Genomic DNA, 20,160 nt, shown 5'->3' with positions numbered 1-20,160 from the left:
GCAATATACCTATAGAATCCCTTCCTGTTGTCTTTGACATCCCTAGCTAAGTTTAATTCTAACTGGGCCTTAGCTTTCCTAACCTGGTCCCCTGGTCCCTGGCTTCCCGGACAACATCCCTGTATTCTTCCCAGGCCACCTGTCCTTGCTTCCACCTTTTATAAGCCTCTTTTTTTCCTTTGAATTTTTCTCAGCAGCTCCTTATCTATCCAAGGAGGTTTCCTGGCCCTCCTGCTGCAATTCCTTCTAGTTGGGATGTAACACTCCTGAGCTTGCAGCAGGTGATCCTTGAATATCAACCAACAGCCTTGGGCCCCCCTGCCCTCTAGGGCTATATCCCATGGAACCTTACTAAGCAGGTTCCTGAGGAGGCCAAAGTCTCCTCTCTTGAAGTCCAGGGCAGTGAGCTTGCTACACGCTCTTCTTACTGTCCTGAGGATCTCAAATTCGACCGTCTCGTGATCGCTGCATCCAAGGCTGCCCTGGAGCATCACATTTCCAACGAGCCCTTCCCTGTTGGTGTGCATGAGGTCAAGCATGGCACCTCTCCTTGTCAGCTCCTCTATTACTTGCAGAAGGAAGTTGTCTTCCTTCTGCAATAATAAGGGGATAACCACCCCTTATTCCATACCATTCACGTCATGCTCAGATCCCCCATTTTCAATATACTCTTATCTTAGTGCATGGAGCAGTCCCTATAAAGCTGCTGAGTCCATCTGGTCCATGATGTCAGGCTCCATCTCTTGTAACAGTCTTCCAGAGCAGGAGAGACTGTGTGCAGTGTTCACACTCGTGAATAACCTGGGCAATAGTGTCCATTGCTAAGTCCACCCCTTGATCATGAGTCCATCTCTATGTGGCATCTCTGCTCTGATGGCCTGAAGTGCCATGGGCCCACCAGGCTTAAAATAATTCACTGTCCCCTTAAGCAGTTTCTGCACCTTGTTGCTGGGGACTCCATACAGCTGCCTTCCATCTCCGACGCTTCCAAAGCACTGGAGGGGCCCAGTGGACTAGATACTTGCCCATACTGTCCCACACACCCTGCCACTCATGACTGTCCAGCCTTGGGGAAAACCTCTTGGTCCCCCTATATTGTTGTCTAACCCCAGACAAGACCCAAACCTGACTCTGCTTAACTTTTGAGATCAGACAAAATGGTTGTGGGTAGCACACACTCTGTGTGTGTGCCAACATGCTGATCCCCATCACAATCAGCAGGCAGGTCCCAAGGACACCCAAAGGCCATTCAAAACCTCCAGAACTCTCAAACGATGCTGCTGTACTTGTCACTGGGGCTGGTGTAGCTGCTGTACTTGTCACTGGGGCTGGTGTAGCTGCTGTGCTTGCCGGCTCTCCCACCGCCAGCTTCTCTTTTCCTGAGTCCAGCTCTTCCTCCTCTGCCTTGCTGGGAAATGCTGCGTGGTCTCCTGCATCCTCTTGGGGCTCGGCGGGCGGCTTCCGGGAAACGCTCTCGGCCGTCGCGGGGCTCGGCTCGGCCGCGGGGCTGGGCTCCTCCGCGGGGCTCGGCTCCTCCGCGGGGCTCGGCTCCTCCGCGGGGCTCGGCTCTTCCGCGGGGCTCGGCTCCTCCGCCGCCTTCTCCCGCTGCTCGGCAGCCGCCTCCTTCCTCTCCCCGACCGCCCCGACCTCCTCCACCGGCAGCCGTCCCCTCGCGGCCTCCGGCCCCGCTCCTGCCGCCGCTTGGTGCCCAGGGCCGCTCTCCCGGGCCGCTTCGGCTGCCGCCGGCTCCCGGGGCCGCTCCCCCTCGGCTCCCCGCAGCCTCACGAAGATGCAGAGTAGGGTGAGGGCCAGGGCGGTGAAGAGCAGCCGGACGGCCAGGTACAAGTCCACGGCCACGTCCGTCCCGCCCTGCTGCTGGAGCCCGCCCGTATTACAAGCCATTGCCATAAAGCACAGTGAGACAAGAACCTTAGCCCAAGCCCCATACTTGATAAACACTATCACAGCAAATACCGGCTCTACGTAAGTTACAACATTCTGAAGCTGTGAGATCAACAAGAACAACTCTGAGAGCCAATAAATCGTCATTGTGATGAGTGGCTATTAATCCGGTCAGATCTGTCGTTATCTCAACCCTTCGTGCCCCACGTTGGGCGCCAAAAAGAACTGTCGTGGTTTAAACCCAGTCAGGTAGCTTGTTCACTCACTCCCAGTGAGTGGTGCCGAGCTGACAACAATCGAGGTCCGTGTCCGTCTCCCCCCCTGCCTCCCCGCACCGGGGCTCTCCCCTTCCCCGCTCCCGGAGGAACGGGGAGGAGGATCGAGAGAGTGCAACTCCTACGGGTTGAGACAAAAACAGTCCAGCAACAAATCACCACCGCTACTATCAGCTACAACAATGATAAGGGAAAATAACAAGGGAAGAGAATACGATACCACCGGCCAAGAGAAACGAGCTCCACCCAGAAGCCCCTGTCCTTCCGGGTAACTCCCAGTTACCCCTCACCCCGGGCATGACGTGCTGTGGTATGGAATACCTCCCCGGCTAGCCCGGGTCAGGCGCCCCGTCTCTGCTTCCTCACAGCCTCCCCTCCTCCCTGGCAGAGCATGAGCCTCACAGAGTCCTTGGTCAGGGTAAACATCACTTAGCAACAACCGAGAACATCGGCTTCACCAACACTGTTCTCAAACTGGAAGTCAAAACACAGCACTGTACCAGTTAACACAAAGGAAAAACATGACTGCTACTGCGGAACCCAGGACATAAGGGAAAATAACAAGGGAAGAGAATACGATACCACCGGCCAAGAGAAACGAGCTCCACCCGGAAGCCCCTGTCCTTCCGGGTAACTCCCAGTTACCCCTCACCCCGGGCATGACGTGCTGTGGTATGGAATACCTCCCCGGCTAGCCCGGGTCAGGCGCCCCGTCTCTGCTTCCTCACAGCCTCCCCTCCTCCCTGGCAGAGCATGAGCCTCACAGAGTCCTTGGTCAGGGTAAACATCACTTAGCAACAACCGAGAACATCGGCTTCACCAACACTGTTCTCAAACTGGAAGTCAAAACACAGCACTGTACCAGTTAACACAAAGGAAAAACATGACTGCTACTGCGGAACCCAGGACAACAATCGAGGAACCTCCTGCATTGCTTGTGCCGGGCCGTACTGTCCCTCCAATAGATATCAGGATGGTTGAAGTCCCCCATGAGGACAAGGGCCTGCGAGCGTGAGGCTGTTCCTATCTGCTTATAAAGTGCTTTATCCACAGAGTCTTCTTGATCAGGCAGTCTGTAACAGATCCCTACAGTAATGTCTCCCATAGCTGTTCTCCCTTTAACCCTGACCCACAAACTCTCTGTTGACTGCTCACCTGTCCCCAGACAGAGTTCCATACTCTCCAGCCTACCCCTAATATAAATAACAACTCCCCCACCCTGCCTGCCAGGCCTGTCATTTCTAAAGAGCCTGTAACCTTCCATTCCAACACTCCAGTCATAGGAGCCATCCCACCATGTTTCTGTGATGCCTATTATATCATACCCCCGTAGATGTGCACACATCTCTAACTCCTCTTGTTTGTTCCCCATGCTATGGGCGTTTGTATAGCAGCATCTAAGCCGAGCTCTAACTGAAGCCGGCTCATTGGCTGGAGTGGCTGGAATATCTCTACATTGCTCTGAGCATTTATTATAGGTGCTGGCAATTGACTGGGAGTGTTGGGATGGAATGATGCCCCCCTCCCCCAACACATCTAGTTTAAAGCATCTTTGACCAGTCTGGCAAGCCTCCTACCAAAACTGCTTGACAAGCTCCAGCAGCCCCCAGTAGATCTGGCCTACAACCTTGGGTCCCTTGTTCAAGACACCCAAACCCTTGACTATGGCACCACCCTTCTAACCATTTATTAACCTGGCTAATCCTCCTAGCTTTTTTAAGGTCCTCCCCTGTATCCTGGAGAATTGACGAAGAGACAAACTGAGCTCTAGAACTCCTAACCACCTCCCCCAGTGCTCTGTAGTCCTTCTTTATGCTCCCCAGGCTGCTACTATCTATATCACTAGCACCCACATGGATCACTAGAAGCAGGTAATAGTCTGTGAGACTTACAAGAGCAGGCAGCCTCTCTGCAACATCCCTGATTCAAGCCCCAGGTAGGCAACACACCTCCCTTGAGACTGGGTCAGTCCGACAGATGAGTGCTTCTGTCCCTTTCAATGTAGAGTCCCTTACTACTACGACCCACTGCTTTTACCTACCAGCACCAGTAGAGATTTTCTTTACCAGTGCATCAGCCGGCTGCTTCTGGTGAGAGTGCGCTTCCTTATGAGCCCTCTGCAGGACAGGAAAGCGGTTCTGGGTGGGGACAACAGATTCAGGAGGAATCCCCTTGTTTTTAATTGCCCTCTTCCTCCTTTTTTTTTTTTTTTTTTGTTGTTGTTGTGTTACTAATTCCCAGCTTCCCAGGTTAACAGCCTCCTTCTTTCCTCCCTGAGCTAGAGGTGAAGCTCGAGGCCCCTGCACAGTTTGGGCCAGGAGCAAGCATTCCTGCTTCCTCTCAGCTTCCCTGACATCTCACAGTCTATTAACAGCATCCCGCAGCTCAGCCACCTGCTGCAGGAGGACCTCCACTAGGGAGCACCGAGTGCAGCCCTGCCCATTGTCCGCCTTTCCCTCACCAGACTAGTGCAGGCACTCTGCACTGCGAGCTCTGCGCTGCAGTCTCACCTCTCATCGGCTCTGTCTGGGTGCCTACGCTGCCGCAGCCGGGGCAGCCGGGGCAGAGCTCCCAGACCGGGCCCTGGTCATAACAGCTCCTGGTCGCTCGCGCTCCCTAGGGCAGGTTTTTACCCAGTCAGGGCTGGTGCCGCTCCCCCTGGCTCCTCTCTCTTTGAGTCAGCTGCTCTCTCGCGTCAGCTGAGCTGCCGGCTCCTGGGCAGGTCCTGGCGAGGACTTGAAGCTGCCTCGGTGGCTCTTGCTGCTTTGAGTTGTGGCTTCTGAATGCTGATCTCCCCTCTGCTCCGGTGTTGAAGGTGTAAGAGAACTGTAAGAGGAGTAAGTGCACCATAGATTTAATCTATTTTTCTATTTAGTTGAACATAAAAAATTGAGGGAGTTAGTGCAATGATCTTTTGGTAGACTGAAATTAACCCATAACAACAAAAACAAAAAAAAGTCAATTAAAAAATGCAGTGAATATTAGCACTTTTTCATGTTTCTTCTTCCCATGCAATATTTGGAATAGAAGAAAAGTAGGGAATTGCTAGTTTAGGTTCATGCAGTAAACCATACAAATGGCTAGATTAAGTCCGATCTCACATCCATGTAACCTAATATTCTCTCTTAGACATTAATCAAATGTGAAGGCCTAAAAAAGAGTATAGGAAGTGATCATCCACCTGTACTCAGCACTGGTGAGGCTGCACCTTGAATCCTGTGTTCAATTTTGGGGCCTGGACTACAAGAAAGTCATAGAAGTGCTGAAGTGCATCCAAAAAAGGGCAATGAAGCTGTTGAAGGGCCTAGAGCACAAGTCTGATAAGGAATGGCTGGGAGAACTGGGGATGTTTAGCCGGAGACGAGGAGGCTCAGGTGGGACCTTATCACTCTCTACAACTATCTGGGTGGAGAGAGAAAGGAGGTGGGTGTCTCTTTTCCCAAATAAATAGTGATGGGAAAAGAGAAAATGGCCTCAAGTTGGGGGACTGGAGGTTCAGATTGGAGATGAGGAATAATTTCTTCACCGAAAAAGTAAGCATTGGAACATGCTGCCCAGGTAAGTCGTAGAGTCACCATCCCTGAGGGTATTTAAAGGACATGTAGATGTGACACTGGTTTAGTGGTGGGTTTAGCAGTGTTAGGTTTACAATTGAAGTTGGTGGTCTTATAGGTCTTTTCCAACCTAAATGATTTTATGATTCTATAGTATTCTTATATTATGCCTTTCTAATCTTGAACTATTTTCAGGTTGTCAACTATTGGTATGAACATTTTATCTAGATATTTAGCAACTGTTCTGGATTCATCTTCCATGAACTTTTCAGATCTCCTTTGGATCACCTGTGAAACACAGGTAATCAAACATGCTTTGAGAAGAAGTTCTACAATTCAACCATCTGTTTTGAGTCCACCTTCTCCTAGCTTAGTCTATTATCCCTAGTTCTTGTTTTGAAAGGGAGTCTAACTCTATCCACCTCTTCTTCTTTGTTACTTAACTTTATAAAATTTTACCAGAACTCTCAGCCTTTTCCAGGCTGCAGACATCACACTCAAGCGTTCAGTGTAGGGAAGGCACTCCATTTCTTTGCTCATTTCCAAGCCCTTGAGATGTAGAAGGAGGGGAGGGTCAGAACTGCAGGCAGTTTTGAAGATGCAGATGCACTATGGATTTATGAAGTGGCATGGTGAAATCAAATTAGAGTATATATTCTAAACTACCTGTGTATTTCAGAGAACTCCCAATAGGTTTGTGAGTTGATGCAAGCACAATTTCTCGTCCAGAGTTGATTTCATAGCAGGATCCTGTTTTGCCCAGTAGAAGTGCTAACTAGGAGATTCTGCAACTTTCCTTGTATTGTAGGATGGTCCAAAAACCTGGTGTTGGTGTATCAAAGATGAGCCCAAATCCAAACAAATGATTTTACACATGAATGTTTTAGGCTTTGATAGATTTAAACCAGGTTTATATGCAAATGAAATAATACAAATTCAGTTATGTATAACTCTTGTAAGCCTAATTATTGTTCCCTTATTTTGAAGATCTCATTTCCATTAGGCTCAGAGAAGAGGAAAAAAAAAAAAGAAAAAAACAAAACCAAAAAGGGTATTATAGGTAAAATCCCATACAAGATTTTCGTTTTGTTTAGAGATTGCTGTAACTGAAATCATTTCACTGGATCTTAAGGTCTTTTCCATTGGTTGAAGACCTGGGTGAATAAATTCAAGTTAAATTGAATTAGTAGCAGTAAAATTAGAAATAAAATAGTAGTTATTAGTGGTTCTGCAAGTACTTTTGCTGACTGCATAGAACAGGAAGAATTTGAGGCTAGAATTGATTTAGTAATTGCATGTGTAATTTCAACCAAAAGGAGAGGGGTTAAAAAATTGTTGGAGCAAATTTGATGAGTTAGGGATTCTTCTGTTGGAATGTGAACTAATTGCAGTTGACAATATCAGGCAAAAGAGGATAACAGCAAGTTTTTATTTTTAAGGAAGCTTTTCTAATGTAGCCAGTAAAGAACTCAGTCTTTTCAATGCAGTAGAAGACAGTCTTGCTCCTAAGTAGACAAGTAGGTAAACCAAAAGCTGAATTAAGTCCATTTGTTTCACAAGTAGCTGGAAAAGGTCAGTTAGAGCGGAAAGCATTCTCCAAGCTTTTGAACGGCCTTTATGTATTCCATTTGCATGCTTCCAGTGCTAGTGTGGTTTTGCATTTTCTTTACCTTTTTTTTTATTTATTTTTTTATTTTTTCCCCCAGCTCTAGAAAGAAACATTGCTTTAACGCAAGTGACAAATATTTGGTACATTTAAAGGACATTCTTTCTGACTATCTATTGCATTTGATTTTAACTGAAAACCTGTGCATGAGCATCCTTAATATAGGAAACAGTTTAGAAGTTCACTGTAACGTCGGTACTGTTTCTTTCCCTTCTGACATCATATTTTTTATATTTTTTTTTCAGTTTTTAAATGATCCCATACTTTGGATGAATGTTGTTCAGAGAATATCTCATAAACAAAGACCAAATTCAGGAAAACAAACAAATAACCTTTCAAATTAGTAGAGATGTCTAAATGAGGGAAAATCAAAGGAACAGTTTATCAGAAGAAGCCAAAGTGATTTCCACAAGTTTGTTTTCAACCTGACTTTAATGACAGTAATTTTTCTTAAAGCCAGAGTCTGTAATTGAGAAGTATAGTGAAATTTATGGAAATGTTCTCTCTGCTTAATAAGAATGAAACGCTTGTTTGACTTTAGGTATGGATGTAAGTTACCTTTAAATCCACTAGTATGTTTTGAGCTGATCTCAAGGGCTCAGCACAGGCTTAAATGTTTTCCTTAGTTGCTTGGAACATGAGAATAATAAAATAAAGCACAGAGAAAAAATAATGATGATGGTAAAGAAACAACCTGTCTTTACAGGCTAAATGTTATGCTGCTAACTTACGAAGAGAGAACATAGCAGCAGAGACTACTAAAAGAAAACATTCAGCACATAAATATGCTTCAAGTACATTTAAAAAAATACAGTCTGTTGAAATCCTTAAAACCAATTCACTTCCTAGCCACAGATTAATGAGACAGTAATGTTATTTGTATCATTAGACTTCTTAAGCAGCACACAATGAGTTTACACAGGCACTAAACAATCCCTTCTTAAAACGATTTTGTGAAACCATTTGTAAACATCCACAGCAAAGTAAAGCTCAGTGGATCCATCAGCACACTATTAGTTCTATTTGCATGTCATAAAAATATAGGTACTAATTTACTGGAACCTGATAACTTTCATAAAAAGAGAACAGGGTTGGTATAATTAGAAAACAAAGGACAACCAGACCATTGGGGATTTATCAGCACTGTAAATTTAGTATGAGTGGTTACTAAAAAAGCTTTAATTAACCATTATTCAAACTGAATGCTTTAATAATCACATATGTATTGTGATGTAAAACATGCAGAACTGCTTTGAGTCATCACGAAAAATGTATAGAAATCGGTGCCAAAGTCCCATTAGTTATAATAACTGCTCTCCAACTATATTTATTGTTTAATGTAGGTATATGGAATTTATGAAACCAGTGGAGATTAAAATGTGAAGTACTTAGCCAGTTATGGAAATGCTGCAGTGTATTTAAACCTTCAGCCTAAAATGATAATTTTTAGTACTGGAAAACATGAGAAAAAGAAATTGGAAATAAAGCAGTAATACTTCTTTTCAATTCAAAATAATCTATTTGCTTCTTCTTATTGCTTAAAAGAAGATGACGTATTTGCAAGAAAGTTTTGCAGGAAGGTGCTGTTCTGAAAGAAGACATTTGCTTCTTCACCCTTAAGATAAAAGTTAGCTCATTGGCTTAGAGTGTCTTACGTTGAAATGAAGGTAATTATGTTTTTCTGTTATGTTAATATTCCAGATGACCTATGATTATTAAATAATTTCTAACGCTAATTCAATATTATAGCTGTAGAAGGAGAGAATATCCTAATACAGAACCCTAACCCTAATATGTATGTATAGTTGCCTAGATTTAAAAATCTGTTATAAGAAGCCAGTTAGATCTAGCTTAAATTCCTAAAACTAATGGATAAAGAAAGGGAGGGACTCTGAATTACTCCTTCTGATAAATACTGAAGGCTTTTACAGCTCTGTCTAACTTTGCTATAAGATTAGCTGGTTAAGTTAGTTAATTCAGGTGTCTGAAATGCTGTGAAATTAATAGTCCCTTATGCAGCCTTCTGTTTGTGCTTCCAGTGTAGATTGGCCGTAATAAAATTGGTTCTTCATACTTCCAGTTTTCTTAGAGCATTTTAAGCCTTTACCAAAGGAATAATAGTGATTATAAGCACTCTAATATTTTTGTACTCCTTATCCACAGAGGAGTAAATGAGACCAAGTTCTTAATTACTGTAGTGTGAAAGAGCCCATCAAATACCTAAAATGTTTATAAAACATCAGTTGTCCTAGAGATGTAGATTTTGCATACTGTATCTAAGAGCCTTGCTAATTTTGACACTTGCCTATCATCTTCAGTTGTGGTATTGTACTGTGTATTTTTTCCTCTTTTAATCTCTTTGAATGTGTTTTTTCTAGTCTCAATACCAAACTGGATGGCCTAGCTAGGAAAATACATGTCTGCTCCACTGAATGTCTGATTTATTGGATATAGCCAAGATAAAAAAAAAAACAACACCAAAACAAAACAGCATGCTGATTAGTGTAATTTGCATGCCAATATGTTGGCAGGTGAATGTGATATTCAGTAGCAAAAGATTATGATTTTTACAGATATACATTTCCTAAATTTAAGAAGACTAGAGCATTGATATTTCTGAAAAATGGTGGAGGTGTACAGGGAGACTGGGCAGTGGGTTCCAAGAGAAAATAGGGAAGTCAGTATTTAACATGGACAGTAAGCTGATGAAGCATTGAACGTCTTAAAAACTGCATGACCAGGTAAAGCAGTATTTGTCTTACCTATCAGAAAGCAAAGAAAGCACAATTTGGACTTTTTTCATCTTCAGAATTGATTTGATTTTTGGAAGCCAAACAGTAATTTGCAGAATTTAATATTATGCAAGAAGACAATAGCCTCTCATTTTTGCTGTTCCACCAAGTGCACCTGGACTTACAGGTACAAAAAGGGTCAGAGGAAGCAGAGATTCCTGCTCTATCTTAAGGTTACTTTCCTTCAGGAAATTCTCAGTAGGTATCTTAGTTTATCTACAAGTTTCATTGAAATGCTATCTATTTTTTCCTTTTTTTTTTTTTTTTTTTTTGGAGAGTTCTGAGTATTAGAGTCCTATATTAAGCAGACTGCAGCAGATTTGACATTAAGACCATATAGCATTAACAGCCAGTTTCATGTATTTAAAAAAAGAAAGTTACCTTGCGTATCAACTGCACAGCTGCCTTCTCTTCAGTAGGATTTTGCTTAGATTAGTTCCAAAGTGAGCAAAAGTGAGCAAAGCATCTTTTCGCCTCACAGGGGGAAATAAGGCTACTAAGAATGACTGATTCATAACTTGTCTCTTCTGTGCTGCCTTTGTGATAATTTCAGAATGATCTTGCCTACCCCACAAAGTGTATAGGTATTGTATGTTGTACTGCAAGTGTAATTCTACTTCTCAATGGATAATAAGTGTGAATCCATGCATGGTATTTAATTTCAAGCTGCCTGGTTATTGTTGGAATTGAGGATCTTTCCAACATTTTAAAGAATTAATTGATTTTCTGTAACTGTCCAACCCATATGAAGAATAGATTAACCTGCAGCTAAGATTTTTTTATTTAGTCCTAGTTTTATGAATTAGACTAAGACTTTTAATTTTTTTTATTATTTTGTTTTATTTTTTACATACATGGTATTTCAGATAAGTGGATTATCTGAGTCAATATAACTGACCTAGTAGTGGTGGCCATACTGCCTCCTTTGGCCATCGATCTCCTAAAAGAACATGCTTTTCAAATGATGTTTTGCTCCTGCTGGAGGATGGGTTTGGAATAGGAAGGATGGTGGATAGTTACTGCTGAGGGAAGGAGGAGGATAGGGCTTTCCACTACAACTAAGAAGCAGTAATAAGAGTTACTGCTGTTGTCATCTAGAAGCAGCACACTGACTTCTGCCTAAACTTTCTATTGCAGATTTGCCAGAACAGCTTTCCTGTTTCTTTCCTTCTGAAAAGTGTTCTTTCAGACCTACCTTGCCTGGACACAGTTGTAGACTTGCACAGGAGATTGTGTAGTAGAACAGGAGACTTCGCTTCAGAACAGAATTCCAGTACACTACAAGTGAGCAAACACCTACAGAGAAAGGAGATTTCCACCTTCACTTCGGTCTCCAGAAAACCTGACTGGAACATTTTCATGGACAGATTGTTTCTTCCTATTTCTTGCTAGTTAGAGACTATGGCTGAGCAGTCAAGCTTCATATGGATCATAGAACCATGGAATAGAATCATAGAATAGAATCATAGAATGATTAGGGTTCGAAAGGACCATAGGATCATCTGGTTCCACCCGCCCTGACATGGGCATGAACACCTCACACTGGACCATGTCACCCAAGGCTCTGTCCAGCCTGGCCTTAAACACCGCCAGGGATGGAGCATTTACCACTTTGGGCAACCTGTTCCAATGCCTTATCACCCTCACAGTAAAGAACTTCTTCCTTATATCCAACATGAACTTCCCCTGTTTTAGTTTAAACCCATTACCGCTTGTCCAGTCGCTACAGTCACTAATTAAGTGTTTCTGTCTGGCATACTTGTAGGTCCCCTTCAGATACTGGAAGGCTGCTATGAGGTCTCCACACATCCTTCTCCAGGCTGAACAGCCCCAACTTCCTCAGCCTGTCTTCATACAGGAGGTGCTCCACCCCCCTGATCATCCTCGTGGCCCTTCTCTGGACTTGTTCCAACAGTTCCATGTCCTTTTTATGTTGAGGACACCAGAACTATACACAGTACTCCAAGTGAGGTCTCACAAGAGCAGAGTAGGTGGGCAGGATCACCTCCTTTTACCTGCTGGTCACGCTTCTTTTGATGCAGCCCAGAATATGGTTGGCTTTCTGGGCTGCAAGCTCCCTCTCTGCAGGGCTGCTCTGAATCACTTCTCTGCCCAACCTGTAGCTGTGCCTGGGATTGCCCCGGCCCAGGTGTAGAACCTTGCACTTTGCGTTGTTGAGCTTCACGAGGTTGGATCTCCAGATATTATAGACTGACATTTAAACCAATAATCATAATAAAATTGTATTACTGCTGTCTTCTTAATTCTTCTCCATCTGCCATATAAATGTCAGAGACATACCTTGTATTATTTTTGGATGGGAGGAGGCTGGAAGACACAAACTGTAATCATCTTTGTATTTTTCATAGGATAACTTCACAAACTAATGTATCTTGAAATTTAAAATTCTCAATTGAAGGTCTTATTAAGAAGTTGTACTTGTTCATGACTTGCAGCTGCTTTTTATAAAACAAACATTTGTAGGACAATGTTACTTATATAGCATTTACTAATTAAATGTTCCCATACATCACATCAAGAAAGTTTTTGCATTACACAGGGCAGGGTAAATTGAAAAGTGCAATTGAATATTGATCTATGGCCAAATAAAAGTCTTTTAAATGTAAACCCTTCACTTAATTTAGGCAGAATCAAAAATAACATCAATGGGCCTGTTACAATTCTCCCAAGACTTTGCCCGGAAACTTAATACAATTTTCATGCTGTCCAGTGATGGATCCCGTTAATGGAATAACCTTATAACCTTTAGTGTTCTTATTCACATTCAGGGGTATTATAAATATCGTCTGTCCTTCCCTTGGGCTGTAGAACATTAGGCTAACCTCTTTCTTCAAGGCTCAACATGCTGTGGTTGCTCTATCTGTCTGATGCATTGATTATTTTAAAATAACCAGTGTTATTTTAGGCATGGAATACTTCTTTACCAAACCTGCAGTGTATTAGGGACTGAAAATTGCACTGAAACTTAGGAAATTAAATCTGTACTAGAGACATATCAGACCCAGTGAATATTACTTACTTATTTAAGGAATTCTCCCTAACAGATTTGTCACCTCTAGTGTTTCTTCATGTAGGGGTTTCTGAATTAGAATTGAAGTAATTTAATGACTGCTCTAGCTTTTCCATGAAACTTCCTTGTGCTGTAATTCTATAGAGTCTAATTTATGAAATCTATGAAGAATGAATATAAAATACAAACCTGCATAACTTTTGATTTACTGTCTTCACCTTTCACATGATTCACATTTTCACAGTTAATAACAGGTTGAACTTTAAATTAGGTTATCCTCTGAATGGAGATGTGACATGTATTTGGTTTCTAGAGTGTTCAGCACTTGTACCCTATAGTTCCTAGCTACAGTCTATGAACAGAAGGGCTACTAAACGCCTGGAGCTGATCTAGTAAAGGGGGTTCAGCTAGGGGTTCTCACTAAAGACTGTGGTAAATATCTGAGGGAATGAACCTCATACTTTTTTTTCTGTTGTCCTCCATCATGACATTATTTTTTTCCAGAAATGCCAAGGCAAGTATACCCAACTTAGGTTTAATAGAGGTAAGCAGATCTGTCATTCCTTACACACAGCTGCCCGTCTGGCTTATGTGTACAACTATAATGCAGCAGAAAATGACGGGCATGGGAACTGGACAAGGTGATGAGCTTGAGTTAAGTCAAGGGAAAACTCTTAGCCATCATACCTTATTTTGAAAAAAAAACAAAAAAGAAAATACATTAATTTCAAGGATGATTTTTAATATAAGAGGGCTTAACTCAAGGAAGAAATACAGAAATGTAGGATATGGGGAATGAGAAGCTGCAAGGGGGAGCAAGATACATTGTGCCCTTGTATGGTGATTAGGATGGAGCATCAGTCTTCTAGTGATGGTAAGTCTTCCTTGGAATGTCCTATATTATATGCGTTTAAAAGAAAGTGCCGATGATGGATGAAAAGCTTTCGGTGTTTTTTTCCTTCACCCAGAATTCTCACACCACCTGGTGGGTAGCTCAAATCAGAAAATTCTAAATATCCTAAGGAAACTGTTGCCATTGAAGATGGAGGAAAGAGAGAAAAGAGGAAGGGGATGATGTGATGCTTGCTGCCGAAGGGAGGGTTTTTTGGGTACAAGGACAGCTTAGGTAGTCATTTGTTTTCCTAGGAACTGTGAAATTTATGGGAAACTTCCTGCGCGCTGCAAATGTGTGTTTACTTCGGTGTATCTGTGTCTGAGGATCATTGTATATTAATTTATAATTTTTTCTCAATCTATTCAAAGAAGATTTCTAAGAAGCTTTCTAAGAAAAGGTTCACTTGCATATTGATTTACTGGGCCGATTCTTTCTTTGTTCCAGTTCACATATAAAACCAGCAGGTTTGAAGCAGGACTCCTCTGTTTCTTCTGGAACAGGTGGATATATAGCAGTGAACCACTCCAACAGCACTGCAGTGATGAGTGCATTGCTAGATATATAATGATCGCAGCCTTTCAGCACCATTAGGTTGTAATAGTTGCTGGCACATGTGGTGTGTAAAATAAAGTGTAAGGCTATGATTTTGTGCGCATCTCAAATATATGCCTTCTGCCTTTCTGCACAGTAAAATAGGAGAAAGGGAAGGTAATTAACTAGCAAGCTGCCTTTTGGGTGGCTAACAGAGAAAGTGTGATCTAAAATAACAAGTTTAGAAGTAGATGCCAAAACAATCTGTGTCTTCGTCCTCAGCTGTGTATTCACAGTCGACCTCATCCTGAAAATGTGTTGCATTCACAGAACTGTAAAACATCTGTAGTTGTGCTTACGCTTCTAAGCTGAAGTCAGTAGGATCACTCACAGGCTTGAAAAATTAGTCCACTTATGAGATCTACTGGATTAAAAACCAAAGGTTCATTGCTTTGCAAGACTTAATTATCCATCATTTTTCGGATGTGCCATATAAAATCAAATTGCTGTTGATATCAGCAAAAAATAATTTTTCTGACATTGGACATTAACATGTTAACTGGCAAGCTCTGGCGATAAAGCTGAGAGCAGTGGGCTCATTTACAGTCAGTACTGAATCTGTCTCTCCATAGCTCTCTAAACAGAATCAAAGGACTCTAGAATTAACTGGAGATGTCTGTCACGTACTTTGAAGATGATAAATACTATAAAAAAAAGGAGGAAGAGGACAATTAAAAGCAAGGGGCTTCCTCCTAAATCTGATGTCACCACCTGGAACTGCTTAGCAGTTCTGCAGGGAGCTAATGAGAAAACACACACCTCACAACATGAATAACTGGCTGATGCACCAGATCACTACTGCTGCTGCCAGGAAAAAGTGGCGGGTCATAGTAGTAGGGGACTCTACTTTGAAAGGCAAAGAGGCACTCATCTGTCAGTCAGACCCAGTCTCAAGGGAGGTGTGTTGCCTACCTGGGGCTTGAATCAGGGATGTTGCAGAGAGGCTGCCTGCTCTTGTAAGTCCCACTATTACCTGCTTCTGGTTGTCCATGTGGGTGGTAGTGATATAGATAGAAGTAGCCTGGAGAACACAAAGAGGGACTACAGAGCCCTGGGAGAGGTGGTTAGGGGCTCTGGATTTCAGATAGTGTTTTCATCAATTCTCCAGGGTAAAGGGGAGGACCTTAAAAAGGTTAGGCGGATAAGCTATGTTAATAAATGGTTAGAAGGGTGGTGCCATAGTCAGGGGTTTGGGTATTTAGGACATGGGACTCGATTTGGGAGGCCAGGTCTACTGGAGGCTGTTAGAACGGGTCTGGTTTTGGTAGGAGGCTTACCAGACTGGTCAAAGATGCTTTAAACTAGATGTGTTGGGGGAGGGGGGCATCATTCCATCCCAACACTCCCAGTCAATTGCCGGCACTTTTAATAAATAATCAGAGCAATGTAGAGTTATTTCAGCTTCTCTAAACTGGTTTCGTTTGGAGCTCAGCTCAGATGCCTCTATACAAACAACTGTAGCATAGGGTACAAACAAGAGGAATTAGAGATATGTGCATGTCTACGGGGGTATGATATAATAGGCATCACAGAGACATGGTGGAATGGCTCCTATGACTGGAGTGTTGGAATGGAAAGTTACAGGCTCTTTAGAAATGACAGGCCTGGCAGGCAGGGTGGGGGAGTTGCTATTTATATTAGGGGTAGGCTGGAGAGTATTGAACTCTGTCTGGGGACAGGTGAGCAGTCAACAGAGAGTTTGTGGGTCAGGGTTAAAGGGAGAACAGCTATGGGAGGCATTACTGTAGGGATCTGTTACAGACCGCCTGATCAAGAGGACTCTGTGGATGAAGCACTTTATAAGCAGATAGGAACAGCCTCACGCTCGCAGGCCCTTGTCCTCATGGGGGACTTCAACGATCCTGACATCTGTTGGAGGGACATTACAGCCCGGCACAAGCAATGCAGGAGGTTCCTCGATTGTGTAGAAGACAACTTCCTTCTGCAAGTAATAGAGGAGCCGACAAGGAGAGGTGCCATGCTTGACCTCATGCTCACCAACAGGGAAGGGCTTGTTGGAAATGTGACGCTCCAGGGCAGCCTTGATTGTAGCAATCATGAGATGGTCGAGTTTGAGATCCTCAGGACAATGAGAAGAGCATGAAGCAAGCTCACTGCCCTGGACTACAAGAGAGCAGATTTTGGCCTCCTCAGCAATCTGGTTAGTAAGGTTCCATGGGATATAGTCCTAGAGGACAGGGGGGCCCAAGGCTATTGGTTGATATTCAAGGATCACCTGCTACAAGCTCAGGAGTGTTGCATCCCAACTAGTAGGAATTGCAACAGGAGGGCCAGGAAACCTCCTTGGGTAGATAAGGAGCTGCTGAAGAATATTCAAAGGAAAAAAGAGGCTTATAAAAGGTGGAAGCAAGGACAGGTTGCCTGGGAAGAATACAGGGATGTTGTCCGGGAAGCTAGGGACCAGGTTAGGAAAGCTAAGGCCCAGTTAGAATTAAACTTGGCTAGGGATGTCAAAGACAACAGGAAGGGATTCTATAGGTATATTGCAAATAAAGGAGAGACTAGGGACAACGTAGGCCCCCTCCGGAAGCTATCAGGAGAACTGGCTACACAGGGTTTGGAGAAGGCTGAGGTTCTGAATGACTTCTTTGCCTTGGTCTTCACTGACAAAAGCCTCTGACCAAACCACCCAAGTCTTGGAAGGCAGACGCAGGGAATGTGAGAATGAAGACCTTGGGCCCACTGCAGGAGAGGATCTGGGTCAAGACCATCTTAAAAGCCTGAATGTACACAAGTCCATGGGACCTGATGAAATCCATCCGTGGGTCCTGAAGGAGCTGGCGAATGAAGTTGCAAAGCTGCTGGCCATCATATTTGAAAAATCATGGCAGTCAGGTGAAGTTCCCAATGACTGGAAAAAGCAAAATATAACCCCCATTTTCAAGAAGAGGAAAATGGATGACCCAGGGAATTACAGGCCAGTCAGTCTCACCTCTGTGCCTGGCAAAATCTTGGAGCAGATTCTCCCAGATGGCATGCTAAAGCACATGAAAATCAACAAGGTGCTTGATGACAGCCAGCATGGCTTCACTAAGGGGAACTCCTGCCTGACCAATTTGGTGGCCTTCTATGATGGGGCTACAGAACTGATGGACATGGGTAGAACAGTTGGTATCATCTACCTGGACTTGTCTAAAGCGTTCGATACTGTCCCACATGACATCCTTGTCTCTAAATTGGAGAGGCATCAATTTGATGGATGGACCACTTGGTGGATAAAGAACTGGCTGGATGACCCCACACAAGGAGTTGTGGTCAATGGCTCAATGTCCAGCTGGAGACCAGTAACAAGTGGTGTCCCTCAAAGACTGGTGTTAGGACCGGTCTTGTTCAACATCTTTGTTGCTGACATGGACAGTGGGATTGAGTGCGCCCTCAACAAGTTTGTTGATGGCACCAGGCTGTGTGGTTCGATTGATACCCTGGAGGGAAGGAATGCCATCCAGAGGGACCTTGACACACTTGTGTGGTGCACTGATGCCAGCCTTATGAAGTTTAACCATGACAAGTGCAAGGTCCTATACCTTGGTTGGAGCAATCTTAGGCACAGTTACAGGTAGGGCAGAGAAGAGATTCAGAGCAACCCTGCAGAGAAGGACTTGGGGGTGTTGGTCGATGAGAAGCTTAATATGAGCCAGCAGTGTGCACTTGCAGCCCAGAAAGCCAACCATATCCTGGGCTGCATCAAAAGTAGCATGACCAGCAGGTAAAAGGAGGTGATCCTGCCTCTCTACTCTGCTCTTGTGAGACCTCACTTGGAGTATTGTGTATAGTTCTGGTGTCCTCAACATAAAAACAATGTGGAACTGTGGGAATAAGTCCAGAGGAGGGCTGCGAGGACGATCAGGGGACTGGAGCACCTCCTGTATGAAGACAGGGTGAGAAAGTTGGGGCTGTTCAGCCTGGAGAAGAGAAGGCTGCGTGGAGACCTCATAGCAGCCTGCCAGTATCTGAAGGAGGGCCTATAGGGATGTTGGGGAGGTACTCTTCATTGGGGACTGTAGTGACAGGAGAAGGGGTAACAGGTTAAAGCTTAAACAGGGGAAGTTCAGATTGGATATAAGGAAGAAGTTCTTTACTGTGAGGGTGGTGAGGCACTGCAATGGGTTGCCCAGGGAAGTTGTGAATGCTCCATCCCTGACGGTGTTCAAGGCCAGGTTGGACAGAGCCTTGGGTGGCATGGTTTAGTGTGAGGTGTCCCTGCCCATGGCAGGGGTGGTGGAACTAGATGATCTTAAGGTCCTTTCCAACCCTAACTATTCTATGATCCTATGATCTAAGTTCCACTGTGGGTATCATAACAGTCCTTACATTTGCAAATGATTACATGTAATCAAAATGTTAGAACCATGAACAGCACCATGATACCTGTATTGTATTGGCAGAGGGAATACAAGGTTAAATGATGAAAGGGGTTATTCTGATATTCTTTACCATCTCCTCTGAATTCAGTGTCAGCAGCAAAATGTTTTTGGTATATTAATTTTTTTTTTGTATATTTCATTGGTGCTACTTTCAGTGCTCTGAAATATAGAATCCATGAAAGAATATTCTTAACAAATTCTCCCTTTTTATGTATTATTAGTTTTTGATATTGTATACACTGTTTCCTTTTGATGGATTTTGGCAAAGATTAAAACAAATTCATCTGAGTGAATTTAATGGCCATGTTGTAAAGATTTATTTTGCATGAGCTGTATCAATTATGAAAATTCTGTCAAACCCCCACTGATTCTTAGACCTGAAATTGATTTCATATGTGAAGCTGAAATAAATAATTTGTAGTGTTTGCACTACACATTTTCAGGCATGACTGATTTTTTTAAGGAATGCTACTAATGTATAATTCTAAGTTCAAATAAACTTTCTGTACTTAGTTTCAGATTCTTTCCATTCAAATTCAGGACAGGTCTTGTGGTTTTGTTTGTTTTTTTTTATGATTATTATTATTATATTCAAAGACTGCGTTACTTCTGTTCTTCAATATACAAAGTGGTCCTCTTTTAATGCTAACTTTTGTTAACTGTTTTAGAGTAAAACGATTAAAGGATGCTATTCAATTTTCTTATAACTGCAAGTGCTATAGTATGCATTTCTGTCCTGCAGTCACTGTTGTGACTAAGCTATAGGATAAAATCAGATTGATTAGGTATATTTAAAGTAATTAGCTTGTGTACTGGTTGCACAGGCAGACAGTGGGTTAAACAAAAGAAGATTTTTATTAGTGTTTCAGGAAGGTCTGATTCCTCCTTTTGATTTCTGTGTTGTCTACTTTGCTTACAGTATCCTGGCTAGTTAATTTAAAGCTAGTTTTGATATGTTGCTCTGTCATAAGTGGTAACTAAGGGCAGCCTGGTTATTCAGCATAATCATTTCTCAAGAGAAATGTAGGATCAGAAGTTGCCTGAAAGTAACATTTATGTGTGGTAATAC

The 20,160-nt window shown here is 43.2% G+C and overlaps 1 protein-coding gene across 4 annotated transcripts in view; it reads left to right on the top strand.

Moving 5' to 3' along the window:
• The window catches only part of LOC134163125 (cadherin-12), a 550,087-nt gene that overhangs the window by 253,989 nt on the left and 275,938 nt on the right, over positions 1 to 20,160 (top strand). Inside the window, exon 1 of one of the 4 annotated variants that reach the window (XM_062617683.1) lies at positions 14,571 to 14,615. The exons of the other annotated variants lie outside the window; for them this stretch is intronic. The gene's annotated coding sequence lies outside the window, so the exon portion shown is untranslated. Of the gene's footprint in view, positions 1 to 14,570; positions 14,616 to 20,160 lie in introns of those variants that run through there. 4 annotated transcript variants of the gene reach the window in all.

Source organism: Pezoporus occidentalis, unplaced genomic scaffold (genome assembly GCF_034315485.1).
Source record: "Pezoporus occidentalis ecotype Australia unplaced genomic scaffold, CSIRO_AGI_Poc_V1 ctg2, whole genome shotgun sequence".
Taxonomy (NCBI): domain Eukaryota; kingdom Metazoa; phylum Chordata; class Aves; order Psittaciformes; family Psittacidae; genus Pezoporus; species Pezoporus occidentalis.
This window is presented reverse-complemented; position numbering and strand designations above follow the sequence as displayed.